This window comes from Octopus bimaculoides, chromosome 2 (assembly GCF_046866305.1).
Source record: "Octopus bimaculoides isolate indiv1 chromosome 2, ASM4686630v1, whole genome shotgun sequence".
In the NCBI taxonomy this organism is placed as follows: Eukaryota; Metazoa; Mollusca; class Cephalopoda; order Octopoda; family Octopodidae; genus Octopus; species Octopus bimaculoides.
This window is the reverse complement of record NC_142929.1, coordinates 3,276,521-3,292,222: the sequence shown is the minus strand read 5'-3', so window position 1 is coordinate 3,292,222 and position 15,702 is coordinate 3,276,521.

The following is a 15,702-nucleotide window of genomic DNA, read 5'->3' as shown; positions in this document are numbered from 1 at the left end:
CGTGTATCTACGTGTGCGTGTGCGCGTGTATGTACGTGTGCGGGCGCGATGTGTAGCTTTGTGCTTGTGTTTGTCGTCCCACCACCTCTTGGAAACCGGTATTGTTGAGTTTACGACCCCTCCTAACTTAGCGATTCGGCAAAAAGACTGATAGAATAAGTTCCAGACTTAAAAAAAAAACAAAAACAATTCTTTAAACATTGCCGTAGTCTAATGACTGAAAGAATTAAAAAGTAATAAAGCAATTGAAATTATGAAAGATTCTGTATGCGATATCGATAGAGTGACTGAGGCTAAGCTGGTTTCCAGAAAACTACCAAATCAACAAAGTATTTTGAATCCATCGCTAAAAAACGAAAGATGGTGTGGCTTCCTTTTATGCAGAAGTAACCCCGCTGTCACAGCTGGTTATTGGCCTCACTTCTATAACATTGGTTTTATTAGGGGACTCTTACATATAGACCAACTGGAAGCAAAAACTATGCTTTTCTGGAAGGCGTACTCTGGACGTACAACATTAATTGTCAATATAAATACCAAAAGGCTAGTCATTGGGGTGGTGGTGACGTGGCATAATTGCGTGAATTTCTGTGTGTAGAATACAAATTCACAAAGATTGTCTGAAAATTTCAAACAAATAAAAACTTTTGAGGGATTATATGGCGTGCGTAAAGCAGAAACTCGCCAATATTTCATTTGTTTACAGTTGACAACACGGGCTGTCACGCACAAAATGACAGCTTCAAAATCCTATATTCTATCTGGTTAAAAATTATGAAAGATTAAACATCTATAACTTTTTAAAACTTTTTTCTGGAAACAGTGAAATATCTCCTGAGATTCAGCTTGAAAAATTACATTAATACACCAAATTTAAACGTTTTCAATAAACTTTGAAATTTCCTCTGGTGCAACCAAGCAAAAAATGTTCCCTAACCGCACTTTTATTTACTTTTTGTTTCATCTCATATAGATTACACTATCTGGAAGATGCACAAAATAAAGAGCAAAAAGTACGAATTTGAGCCCTGGGAACAGCGAGTAAAGATCTTGAGAAGTACTTGGAACAAACAGGAGCTAGAATAAGGGTGGAGCACTTGCAGAAAACAGAGTTTCCCTGGAACTGCTCGAATACTCCGGATGGTGTTCAGAAAATAAGGGATGTTACCTTAGTTCACTGGTAGTGAATAGCTGGCACCGTAGTACATCTCCAGCGTTAGAAGCCGTGCAAAGGCAATGATGATGATGATAATAATAATAATAATAATAATAATAATAATAATAATAATAATAATAATAATAATAATAATAATAATAATAATAATAATAATAATATTAATAATAAAGTTGTTATTGCTTTCAAGATTCGAAGTGATCGAATGACACAACAAATTTAAACTCTTCTCCCATAATTCGGTCAATTTGTTACGTTATATATGACTTTTGAATATAGCAGTAATATTGTGGGTGAGGATGGTTAACTAACCAACAGATCCAATTTCGTTCAGCTTAATGTAAAAACAAATCAAACCCATTCTTCAATATATTATTCATTATTGTATGTTAGAAATACATATTTTATGTCATAAATCAATGTTATTGGTAATTCTATTTAGGACAGACAATGAACAAATAACACATCCGTCTCTGTTGTGGGATTTGAGGTTAGAGACACCAGAAGAAACTATTTGTGGTATGTACTGTTCCTCCAAATTCAAATGCTGTTTGCCACATGAGATTAATATCATCTGATATTGGTGTATATCTAATAAATTCTTGGTTAGAGTCTAGAACATTATTTCAATTTCTGGTTAATGCTATTTTGTTTTACGTCTGAGAAATTTACGTAATTTATCAATATTCATTCTCTCTTCTTTGTTACTAACAAAATGAGAAGAGAGACAATTAGGCAGAAGGTGAGTTTTGTGTTTTGACTTGTAACTTGTTTAAACGTAAATGAGTATCATTTAACAAGGAAGACTTGAATATGTGCGACAGTAAGACAGCTCATTGGATTACATTTCTTTACATTCTGTAATGGATGAGAATATGTTAAAATTATGCTGTCCTTCATTCTGTATTTCATTCTGCATCAGTAGCTGTAAATATTAAAATACCAGTAATATACAGGTATCAGTTCTATCGAATTTGTTGTCTTACTCTGTAGAAATTAACATTAAATCATAGCAAAAGAAATCATTATTAACTTTATCTCTCATGTTCCTTGACACTTTATATTGGATAACCAAGCAGAATATAATCTTTAGTTAATCCGTCTTCCTATACAACAACTGGAGACACGTGACACATGACGAGATGGGAAGCTTTACTTACGGTAATGTTAAATATGTCTATACAATAGAGTCAATATCCATAATCAATAACATGCGGTGGGGGATAATCAATATCATATAGATATGATATTTATGACCAGATAACTGTTGAATAATGAACAGTATTACTATATGGAAGGTAGATATATTTTTATTTTTAATTATTATTACTATTATTATTATTATTATTATTATTATTATTATTATTATTATTATTATTATTATTATTATTATTATTATTATTATTATTATTATTATTTATTAATCTATCTTATCCCTTTTAACCACCCTCTCTGCTTATTCATCCGCTATTTATTTCCCTCAACCAAATGTTACTTCTACATTATCTTCTTCCTCCTCATATTTTACGTCTTCTTCTTTTTCTTGTTCTTCTTAATCGTCTATCTATTATGATTATTTATTTTATTATCATTATTATTATTATTATTATTATTAATATTATTATTATTATTATTATTATTATTGATTTATGAAGATTGGAGTAATTTTTCATGAATGTAATGGATTTTCCATCACTATACCCCAAGATTGACAACGATGATTGGGTGGAATCCGTCAAGGATGCCCAGTCTGTCCCCTGCTGAACGTGCTGGCTCTCGAGCCATTACTGAAGAAGTTGGATATCTCGAGGGGCATCCCGCCTGATCTAGGATGCAGAAGGTTCGTGTCGCGTTATGCGGACAACATCACCTATGGATAAGTTCCATAAATCCATGCTACTGGAGAGCTCTACTGATTCGAGACAAGCTCTGCAGAAAGGGAAGTACTGTCGGCTGGACGTGCTCGTGGTGTGTGCAGGACGTCGAAGCCGTCTTAAACGCACTCGTCCAGTGTCCAGTGTCCGTGCATTACTAACCTGTAGAGCTTTCTCGAAGAGCTGTTATCGTGCGTAGGAGGGATCGGGTTATAAGACGAGTCCGTCGTGACGATTGCTCTGCTGCCTTACTTTGGTCGGGAACGAAAGCAGTTTTCCTCTGTTTGGTGACTATGGCGAAGGAGGTAGTGTGGTGGACGAGATAGAAAGGACTGAAAACAGATTCTTTTCGGTTCGGCCAAGACCTCATCGACTTTTTTGTATCGGCTGATGCGGACGTTATCACCGTAATAGCGTCGGACAGCATGAAAATCGAGATGAGCGGCTTTAACATAAGTGGGTACGAAGCGGTGACAGGAGCAGAAATTAATCAGAAAAAGACTCGTCTAGTGTCCATGCATTAATGACTTGTGGAGCTCTGTTGACCAGCCGTTATCACGTGTTGGACGAATCCAATTATCAGACGAGTCCATTGTGAAGATCGCTCTGCCGTTTTCCTTTGGTTGAGTAGGAAAGACAGTGTTCTTCTGTCTGGTGGCGAAGGAGGAAGTGTGGTAGACGGGTCTGAAAGAACTGAACACATACTGTCTTCTTCGATCGAACCTTCATCGACTCTTTTAAGTTCCACTTGAAAAGGAAAGTGGGGGTAGAGAGGGAAGTTCTGTCCCCCAATAAATTTGTTGGAATGTGGGTGTATGTGGTGTGGTTGGCCCGTGTGAATGGGCTTGCTCTGCTATTTCGTTTGTAAACCGGAGGAGTTGAGAAGAAGAAAAGCGCCATGCATACATGGGGAATTTTTATTGTTCAATTGTTTTGTTATTTTTTTGTTTTTGTTTACACGGCATTGTTCAATACCCTACTTGTCCATTATATTGTATTGTCCTTATTTGTATTGTGTTAGGCTCTTGTGGCTAATAAAAGAAATTATTATTATTATTATTATTATTATTGTTATAAAAGTAGTGAGCCGCAGAATAGTCGGCTAATGTAAAATTTCTATATGCCTATATAAGTAACCGTTCCTCCGTTCGCTGCTTGTAGAACTACTGATAAAACTGTGTCTCTAACTAGAACTCCGCGGCGTGTATTTGTTTTTTGATGTTGTTTTAAATAAACGTTTAATATTCCATTGTTGACACTGTAAGTTATGCTGAAACTATGAAGGAACTGAAACTGATGTAAACAGCAGAAAATAGTCGAGATGGATCAAGATGTCAACAGAATTGCAATGCGTAACTATATCGTATTTTAACTATTGTTATTTTACAGTGTTTTCCCAATAGTTGTATATCATATTCAGTTTTCTTTGCACGTGTAGACTGATTTTGATGCAGTTTTATTTGTATATTTGTAATAATGTGATATTCTTTCGCTTCTATCTTTTTGGTTTTGACATTAATCTTCTAATTAAAATACGTTCAAAGTTCAGTGTGACAAAATTTCATTGTGATTTCACTCCGCTTATACGAAGAACTGTGCTTTGGTAGAATAAATAGAACGTTACACAAAATGTATTTGTCCTCAGCTTGATTTTCTATTTCGTTGTTTACTTGTCGACTGTTCCTCCCTCAGACTTCCTGGTTTTGTACATATATCAAACAATCATTATCATATTTCTTTCAACGTGAATAAAATATTTTGTGTAACCATATTACAAATCAGAATCAAGTCTGGTCGATTTTCAAAAATGGAATATCAATAAAATATTCTGTGACGAATTCATAGTACAATTTAAGATGTTTGTATAAGTTAACTTATCTAACAGCAAATTACGAAATATTATCTACAGAAGTACAGCGTCACAGTTACAAAATTAGGGAAATTTAAATGAAAACAAACAAACTGAAGCCCCGAGACTTTCTGTGCACATCACTGGATCTTGAACACTTTAGGCTCTGGGAAGCGTTGTAATGCCATTCCATAGAGAGAGAATTCATTTCCGAAATCGCCAAGACACGGGCTCATTTGTTCCACTATTACCAGATGGGACAAAATATTGCTTCGTTGGCTTCAAGCGCATCTAAATAGATCTCCAAACTTCTCTCTTCAAAGCTGGTGTCAACTATTATGATGTTCACGTCATGCTCATCTTATGATACCCAAAGTCTTCCAACATCTTCTGTAATGCATTCTACCCACAATCCAATTATGCAGCAAGTTCACGGGTTATGAAACAATTTATGTGCGAATCAATTAGTCTGCTCTCAACGATTTACGTCACTGGTCACAATTGACGGTCTTTCAATGTATGTCTTGTCATCAATGCTAATTTCCCTTTTTCAAACTTCTTTATCCATCATTTCACACGGGTATTATGAATAGCATTATTACTGTAAACAAATTCTCGCCTTGTGTGCTCGTTGGACAGCCTGCACCTCTCCCCTCACCAAGGGTGTCTCTGCATGAAACTGACTATTCGTCTGCGACGAAGATAAGCAAGAATCACTATATATATATATATCTATCTATCTATATATATATATATATATATATATATAGATATATATATATATCCAAAATTAAGGAATGAAGTTCATAGTATCCAGGCTTCATATGTTTCATAGCTAGACGTATCTCGGAAGTAGCAATTGTCCAAATATGAGGTGTTGTCCGCTCGCTATTCGTAGGCCCAAAGTTACTTTAATCAAAAGAAGTTACCATTGTCGTCAAGGGATCCCATGTTGACTCGCAGCAGATGGGAACCCTTAACGATAATGTAAACTTCCTTTGATTAAGGTGTCTTTGGTCCGACGAGTAGCGAGCGGATTACCTCTCGTTTGGATAGTTACTCCTTCCGAGATTCTGCTAGCTATGAAACATATGAAGCCTGGATTTTATCTACTCTGCTTCATTCTCTAATTGTGGATTTCTTTTCGGATACACAACAATCCCTGCTTCTAGCAATAAGCTATAAAACAATTTCCTGACCTTATTGAACTTCAAAACAGAAAAAGAAACTTACAACCAATAAAACATTATTATTTCTGAAAGTTGTTTTTTTATAACTTCTAGGGACTGCTAGAAGCTTACTATCTTCCTACACCTTGATCCTTGAATCTTACCTTTACACACGCACACACACACACACACACACACACACACACACACACACACACATGTATATATATATATATATATATATATATATATATATATATATAATTATATGCATTTCTTCTATCTTAATGAATAATAATTCTTCGGATAGAATAAATGGGTTAATAGAAACCAATCTAGCAAAGAACACAAAATAACTTTGGTGTTGTTCCTGTTTTTAAGGCAGGAACTCCTTGAAATTTTGGGTATTTGAGTATATTTAAAAATTTAAGGAATGGAGAAAACGCATCTTATAATTGCATACTTTATTCCTACATATGTTTCAAAGGATTACAACCTATGTGATCCATAGGGATCTGTGATATTAAAATTGTAACCTTCTCATCAGGGAAAGCATGGGAATCATCTTAAACGTAAGACATATTATGTCTTACGTTTAAGATGATTCCCATGCTTTCCCTGATGAGAAGGTTACAATTTTAATATCACAGATCCCTATGGATCACATAGGTTGTAATCCTTTGAAACATATGTAGGAATAAAGTATGCAATTATAACATGCGTTTTCTCCATTCCTTAAATTTATATATATATATATATATATATCAGTGTGCTGTGCGTGTGTATGGACGTGTCTGTCTGTGAGTATCTCAGCTGAAAATAGATAAAGTTCCTAAACTACGAGGCTAAATATAAATGCCTTCGAATGTCTACCTTCGGTAATGTTAGATGAAGCGTCGTCTTCAATCATCAACTCTTTGAAACTGGAAGCTCTAGAAATAGGAATTGAAGTTAGAATCTGATGCTGATGCAAGATAAAAATGAGTTTGAAATGTAACCTTTATCTTACCAAAACCGTTAAATATTAACAGCTGAATATATTAAATATACGCAATCACACCCTTACAAACATGTATCTATGTATGTATGTGTGTATCTGTATGCATGTATGTATGTATGTATGTATGTATGTATGTATCTATCTATCTATCTATCTCTCTATCTATGCATGTATAACTACTTATTTTTGTTACATACATTTTTTGGGATACATGCGCAATCATTTATTTACGTAGAGAGTCACTTGACAACTATATTCTTAGCGTCAAACTATTGGTGCATGGAATTTCGTGTTTATTTTTTAAATGTAAAATTAAATTCCTTTCGAAATTTGATTGGAACTTGAATTTGATTACATGTCTTTTTAAAGAAAATTTGTAATTGGTAGGTTTCAATAAAAACAATAATAGTAACACAATTTTTTAAATTAAATGAAAATGCAAACCCAAAACAAAACGTATTTAATCATTACGCTAACCGCTTGAATTCATTTGAATTAATAGCTGCTATTGAGACGGGGATCATTGCTATTGTATCAGTCCTTGAATCTTGAGTGCTGCGGAAGCGGCCTGTTGCATGTGTATTGCCAAACTAGCATGCACCTACAACCGGAAGTCTAGTTTGTTTGCAGTATTTCAACATAGTCAGCTAGCACTATTTGTTTGATAGTTACTGAATCGCTTAGTTAATACATTAATTTGCAAACAAATATTTGCACTAGAAGGACAAAAGTCATGTACACTCCACCCGTTAGGGAAGCGTATGTAAAGACTGACATTTTCTAGGGAGAAAATTACCTGAAGAGGTGGAGAGCTTTGTGTGTCTTGGAGGCCCTTTTGGCACTGGAATAAATCACATGATTGCGAAAACCATTGCAGATATTTTCGCGAAACTGGAAAAGCGAGTCTAGTCAGATCAGGACGTCACAAGAGACATGAAGCTGTCTTTGTATGGAGCCTGTGTTCTTAAAATCCAGCTATATGGCTACGAAACGTGGACAATTTACAGACATTATATCAAGCAGTTGGAAAGGTCTCATTAAGCATCGTATCTAATGCATCCTGACCAGAAATCAGTCCACTTACGCACCTAATTTTGAGGAAAGGAATAATTTTTGACGTAGATGCGTTAGAGTTGCGATGTAGATGACAGCAGACAATCCAAGCAGACTTTTATGGGGAGATAATCAGAGGGAGAAGGTTTCAGCACAACGGCATAAACGAGTTTAAGGATGTCATAAATTGTAACTTTAAAGTGCGGGTGATCGATGTGGTTTTCTGAGAGGGATTAATTGAAAGCCGTACATCATAGAAAGAGACTATCAAGTACAGGTGCGTACAAAAGGTGACCTGGTCATTGACACCTACGCACTGGAACTGTTTTGAGGCAAATTTGTGGGCTACTCAACAAGCTGCAGGATTTTAAATATAATCGCTTTTTTTATTCATTCATATAGATCAGTCATTCTGGTTGTCATTTTCTATTGCTCATAGTTGGTTAGTTAATTTGGGATTTGGTTGTAATTCACATACCCTCTCTTCTTTCCCTCTCTCTCTGATGTGTGTATGTGGATCTTTGGATTGTACATTAGAGTAAATCAGGATTTAATGATATAAAAAGAATCTATCCGTCCATGATCCACAGAAGGTAGTCAATAGGGAGAAAGGTCGATTCAACATTTACAATTGTACAACTGTAGAAGTAGCAACAGTAAAAATAAAACCACCTGGCTTCAGCTAGCTGACAATTATTACAAGGGAGGCAACCATTTAGTCACAATGTATGGCTAGATTAGAAATTTAGATTTGAAATGAAGGGGCTAAAGAGAAAAAGATCCCTAGAATTTATGTATTGATGTATTGAATTTATATTTCCTTAAAGTTTCTAGTTTGTGGTAATCATGTATAGCATTATTTCATTCCTTTTAAACATCATCAGCATGATGTAATCAGGAATTTATTTACTAAACATTTATGAAGTGAAACATTCATAAAGATGGAAAATAATTAGATTGGAAGAAATTCATTGAACGCACATTTTCCTTTCTTTTCTATATAAAGTGTTAGAAATTTAATAATCGAAAGAAACGAGACAGAATGTTTTTAGTATCTACGTCCAGTGTAGCTCTTTCCAGAGAGTTCTACCTAGTAAAGACGTCATAAAAAGCCAATAGTTTTAGTTTTAACCGAAACATAATTCAAGGAATCATTTCGACATATTCTTTGAGGTGTAGGTACTGGTTAAAAGCTTCTACTTCATAATATTCATGCTAGTAGAGATAGCGAGCAGGCCATAATGTTACTGAAGCAACCCAATATATTCGTTGTGTGAAGGTTAAAGGTGCAGCTGATCACAGTAAGTTACCAGATTGTTTAAGAAATTTTGCTTAGGTTACAGGAACCTCGACGATCAGGCAAAGACAGGAAGATCTAAAACCCTGGAGTTCCAGGCCGTACTCCAAACCATAGGGGAAAATCAGGCCAATAGGACTCCGAGAGTCTCAGGCGAGCTTGGCATTTCACGGATGTATTCCACTGGACAGCAAAACTACCCGGTATTGGTTAACAGAAAGCGAGCTCTTCTGCAGCAAGACAACGCAAGACATGCTGCTTGAGAGACCCGGAATAAAATCCAGGAATTTGAAGGAATCGAACTGATGCAACACCCAGCATATAGGCAAGACGTGAGCCGCTCGAATTATTTATTCAGCTCTATGGTTTACTTTGTGCGCTCGTGATGCCTCATCAGCCAAGAGGAGGTGGAAGCTTCAGTGAAGGAGTTCTTCGCGCCGAAGATCAAGAGCCAAGGTAGCTTCAGGCGGTAAAACACGGTGACCTCTTCTTTTGTTGTAATTTGACAAATAAAACAAACAAGTCAAGAAAATATTGCAAACATTTTCAAACAACAGGAACTCATCATTACGAAGTGGAAAGAGGCATGTTTTTGTACGTATCCTTCTGACAATCGTCAACAGTTTCAATGGATTGTTGGTTAACGAAAGTTCTAAAGGCAAATGCTTTTCACTTATAAAATAAGCCCCCCCCCCAAAAAAAAATAACTGTATTGATAACTATCGATATATTTTTGAATTTTACAACTTTCTGGTTGTCCCCAATATTCTGTTGCAAAATCATAGATATATAAATTATGTAACGTTTTTTAACTGTCGTATTTAAGTTTAAAGATAACGGCATCATGTGTATACATAATCATGTATCTGTTCCGTTCATGCGTGTGAGCCATGGCACTGCATCCATTGAAAATATATAGGAAATATTTGCTGTTAGTTATATGTCTTGTTTTATTTTTATGTGCATACGTCTATATCTATCTATCTATCTATCTATCTATCTATCTATCTATCTATCTATCTATCTATCTATCTATCTATCTATCTATCTGTGTGTGTGATTGTCATTGTGTGTATATGTGTATATTTATATATATATATTATATATATATATATTATATATATTCATGTATATATATGTATATAAACATATATATGCATTTATATAATACATATGTATATTCATACATACATATATATTTATGTATATGTATATATACATATATATAAATATGTATATATACATATATACACACACATATACACACACACACACACACACACACACACACACACACACACATATATATATATATATATATATATATATATATATATACTCTCACGCACATATATGCATAGGCTCACACAAGCACGCACGGATACGAACTGTATTTTCATATCATGCTAGTACAAGAGTTATGTTTTGGCCTTGAAGTATTTTCAAGAGGGCTTTATTTTATTGCCGTTAAATAAAATGAATTATATTGTTTTATAAAATCAGAAAATAACCATTTTAAAGTGTTTCTATGAGCAACACCACTAAAGTATCGTTAAGCTCAGTTGCTGACTATTAATATGATTAAATCATGGCTGTGATATTGGTTGACATCAGGGGCAGAGTAATAAAATCTATTATTCATACATGCCCACACATACACGCTTACATTATTTTGAATTTACATTCAAAAGCAAAATAGTTCAGCAAATACAGTGAAGTTCTTTGAAAAGTAAGCCCAACCATCTTTCATGACGCCCGTATCCTTCTATTCAATCTGTGGGAAAAGTGGAAACTCGTGACTGGTGTCGCAATGTTATGGGTCTCTAAGTTTGTAAGGAAGGCACACACAGCATCTGCATTGAAAAACAATAATATACTTCACTGTAAACATAAATTTTAAGAAACAAAATTATTCAAAATTACAAAGTTCTGTATGGATACGAAGATTTAAAAAATGCTCGATTATATACATGTGTACTCAAATGTTAAAGGAGACAATCATCGATGAGGTCATGGATGGAAAGGAAAGAGAATTCAGAAATTTCGCTGACTGATGGTTTGAGCGAGCAATTAATCAAGCAATAAATTAGTTAATTGTTTAAATGATTACCTAATTGATTAATAATAATAATAATAATAATAATAATAATAATAATAATAATAATAATAATAATAATAATAATAATTAAAGGAAGCGGTTGGAATCTCCCTATACTCTGATTGATGAGACATCTAGTGATGGTGTCAGAAGAGAAACACTGGTAATTGCAGAACCTGATAATCGCTACCTTACATGAGTGACAATGAAAAAATAAAATATTGTGAATAACGGTGGTAATGAAACTGAAGCCAATGTTGGTGACAGTGTTACACCCGGTAGGCTCAGAGAGTCTGGTCCGGCTCCAGCCTGTCCATATCCAGAAAGGGACCAGCACACACGGCGTAGATGGAACAAACAAATCAATGCCGTAGTCGAAAATGGTGCTCATATTAGGGGATGCCGACAAGGTATGTATGATCACTGGAAAGAAAAGGGATTGTTTCAACTCATGGAACAGAGATTATGTGATTAATTGCTAGAGCAATAAGAAAAAAAAAATCGTTGGTTCACAGAAGTAGAGCTCTAAATTATCAAAAGACAGGTATTAGAAAACAACAGCAGAGGAAACGATGAAAATAGAGTTCTTACTGATAAAAGTAATCTCATAGAAGAAAAGAGAGGTGAAATCTCTAATAAAGCAAAGGGAAGGAACAGTGATAGCTCGCTCGATGAGAGATATATAGATGGTTTGGAAGAAGACAATAAAACTAATGGTGACATGACAGACAGGCAAAAGGCAATCTCCGACCGAATAAAGGCAAGGCCCTAGGAGAATGATAGAGACATAATTTGCAACCTTAGAAAGGTTGACCGGTGGAAATTGAACCAAGAAACGAAAAATGTGAATGAAATTCTGAAATACATCAGAACAAAAAAAAAAAAAAAGGCATCACGGAAACAAATAATTTGATTATAGCAGAAAATGTGAGTGTTGATGTCAAGAAAAAGAAATATAATGAGAGTGACAAAGGAAAAGTTCCATTGTGAAAAAGAAGAATACAGGCAGGGTTAGATATGCTCTCGAAGGAAATATCTGTGTTAGACCGAAAAGAGAAGAGGAGGCTTAAAAGCGAACAAGCATTCAGGTCACTGAACAGGAAGTATGATATTGAAAGAAAGGACCTGAAATTAGTAATGGAGGAACTGAAACAGCGCCACGTTGCAAAGTAAAGATGGTAAGATACGACCTAAGAATGAAGGGATACCAGCAGGATAGGTTATTCAGAGTAGATCAGAAGAGATTCTACAAAGAAATAAATGGAGAGTGTACAGATGAAAAGTTGATACCAAATAACAGTGTGTAACTGGTAATTACATACATACATACATACATACGCCTCGAAAGGATGAAAGGAAAATTCGACCTCGGCGGAATTTGAACTTAGAACATAGCGGCAGACAAAATACCGTTAAGTATTTCGCCCGGCGTAGCTAAAGTTTCTTATTTCTTTATTTCCCACAGGGGGCTAAACATAGAGGGGACAAACAAAGGCAGACAAAGGGATTAAATCGATTACATCGACCGCAGTGCGTAACTGGTACTTAATTTATCGACCCCGAAAGGTTGAAAGGCAAAGTCGACCTCGGTGGAATTTGAACTGAGGACGTAACGGCAGATGAGATACTGCTAAGCATTTCGGCCGGTGTGCTAATGTTTCTGCCAGCTCGCCGCCTTAAAGAACAGTAATAATGACAAAGGAAGAAATGATTCCGTTATGAAATCCATTAGTATACAACTGTTTCTGCTATGAGATAAAATGCACTTAGAGTTTAATACTTGAGTCTAAAGCTTGTATGTATGTATGTATGTATGTATGTATGTATGTATGTATGTATGTATGTATGTATCTATCTATCTCTCTATCTATTTATCTCCCTCCCTCCTTACCTACCTACCTACCTATCTATCTATCCTATCTATCTATCTATCTAGCTATCTATCTATCTATCTATGGCTGTATGTATCTAATTTTCCCATCTGTCTATGTATACGTATATAAATGTTTCCATGAAGATATACTCAGGTCTGGAATATATTTCTTGTGCCAAATACATTCCCCTATGTCCTTCATATACAGAAACTTAACTCATACCCATAAATCCTTGTCGTACATATTCTATTTTATAGATTATTTACTTTTATTTTTTTGTTTTCATAGTCGTTGGCAAATGTTTCAGGGTGTAACTAATTTCAGCTTTTGAGTTGACTTACAAGTGCTCAGAAGAGACTTGATAACATATTTAGTTGGCAAAAAAGAAACGTTTAAAAGATGAAACATTTGATATCGATGAGCAATTTACTTCACTGAACAAAAAAAGAAAAAAAGAAAAAAGAAAAAGATGAAAAAGAAAAAAGAAGTATATGTGGTAAGAATCAATTGAAACCTTATTGAAATTTCCTCTTATAGCCTGTCATGTTTTAAAGAAATCACCAGCAAACAGTGATCAGTCAGTTTCGATATTGAAAATACCCATGAAAATCGATAGAAAAATTGCTTTTCACTTTGCATAGTTCATGTTGCTATTGGAAATTTAAAATACCGTTAGAAACAAAAAGAAAGTCAGGGAGAAAGCGAATGTCAAAAGAAATGTGAAAATGTTTGGTTCGCAGGAATCATAGAAGCACAGAGAGAAAAAAAAACGTGTAATAGAAAATTAAATTCGTGAAACTTCTTACCTTTGACGATAAAAGTGAAGAATTCGACAATTATATATGTTGAAACCACTCCCCATAAAGCAAAAATAAAATAAAGGAACATATAGGTTTATCCCTTAAAATCTTTTCCATTGACCCAATTTATTCATTTGGGACATGCACGACCATTATATCAATGTAAAGCATTCAAGTGCCAATTATGTCAACTTTTCACTTTGGGAATAAATAATTCCATTTCTAAGAAAAGGAGAGTTCTTTCTTTTAGCTTTGTCGCAGCTTTTGATGTTCAGTAAAATCTAAGAATGTTTTCTAATGTTAATAATAATAATAATAATAATAATCTTTTCTACTCCAGGCACAAGGCCCAAAATTTTTGTGGAGGGGGCCAGTCGATAAGATCGACCTCAGTACGCAACTGGTACTTAATTCATCGACCTCGAAAGGATGAAAGGCAGAGTCGACCTCGGCGGAATTTGAACTCAGAATGTAAAGACAGACGAAATACCGCTAAGCATTTCATCCGGCGTGCTTACATTTCTGCCAGTTCGCCGCCTTATGATAATAATATTATTATTAATAATAATAATAATAATAATAATAATAATAATAAATTCTTTTATTAGTCACACGGGCTTACATAAAGCAACATTAAAGGACATGCCACAACATAAAGGGCAACACAAAACGGTACAAAGGGTTTTCCACGTGTAAACACTATATAACAACGACAATTAAACAACATAGAACACTCCTTTCAGTTCTTCACAGGTATATGCTCAGAATTGGTCCTTTCACACTGGCTATTCTTCCAACATTCACCCACCTTTCAACAAACTTGTTAGAAGGCAACACTTCTCTCTCCAGCCTCAACTTCCTTTTCAAGTGAAACTTGAAAAACTTGATGAGACAAATAAAAACTGCCTGCTCCTCCCGGCCAAAGGAGGGCAATGGGACAATCTTCTCTATGGATTCAGCTGATAGTAGCCGGATGCGTCCTACACGCGACAGCAAGTATTCGACATAAACCCACAGGTTAGCAATACTGGAGCACTGGACGAAGGAGGCAGAACGGTTTCGTCACTCTGCGCACACCTTGGGCAGGCCCGGCTGACGGCACTCTCGTGCATGTAAAGTTTATTCCGAATGGGAAGCGCTCCTCGGTAGCACTGTCCGGCAAGGGATTTCTGGAAGTTATCCATAGGCCCAGACCCGGCAATCACAGCATGCCCAGCCCTCCATTCAGCGGCTGTTGATAGCAGATAGAGCACCTGACCAGTGGAACTACTACTACTACTACTACAACAACTACTACTACTTATGATAATAATAATAATCATAAGAATGATATGTCACACGTATTGAGGAAGGTATTATCGCTGTGAATTTTTTCTTTTTTTCCTTCTCTATTTTATTTGTTTACATTTCTTTTTTTTTTTTTCCTTTTTCTCTCTGTCTTTCTTCCCACTTTTTCTCTATCACATGACTCTGTAAATGAACAATCTGGTGTGTTTGTTTCAATGGCCTACCAA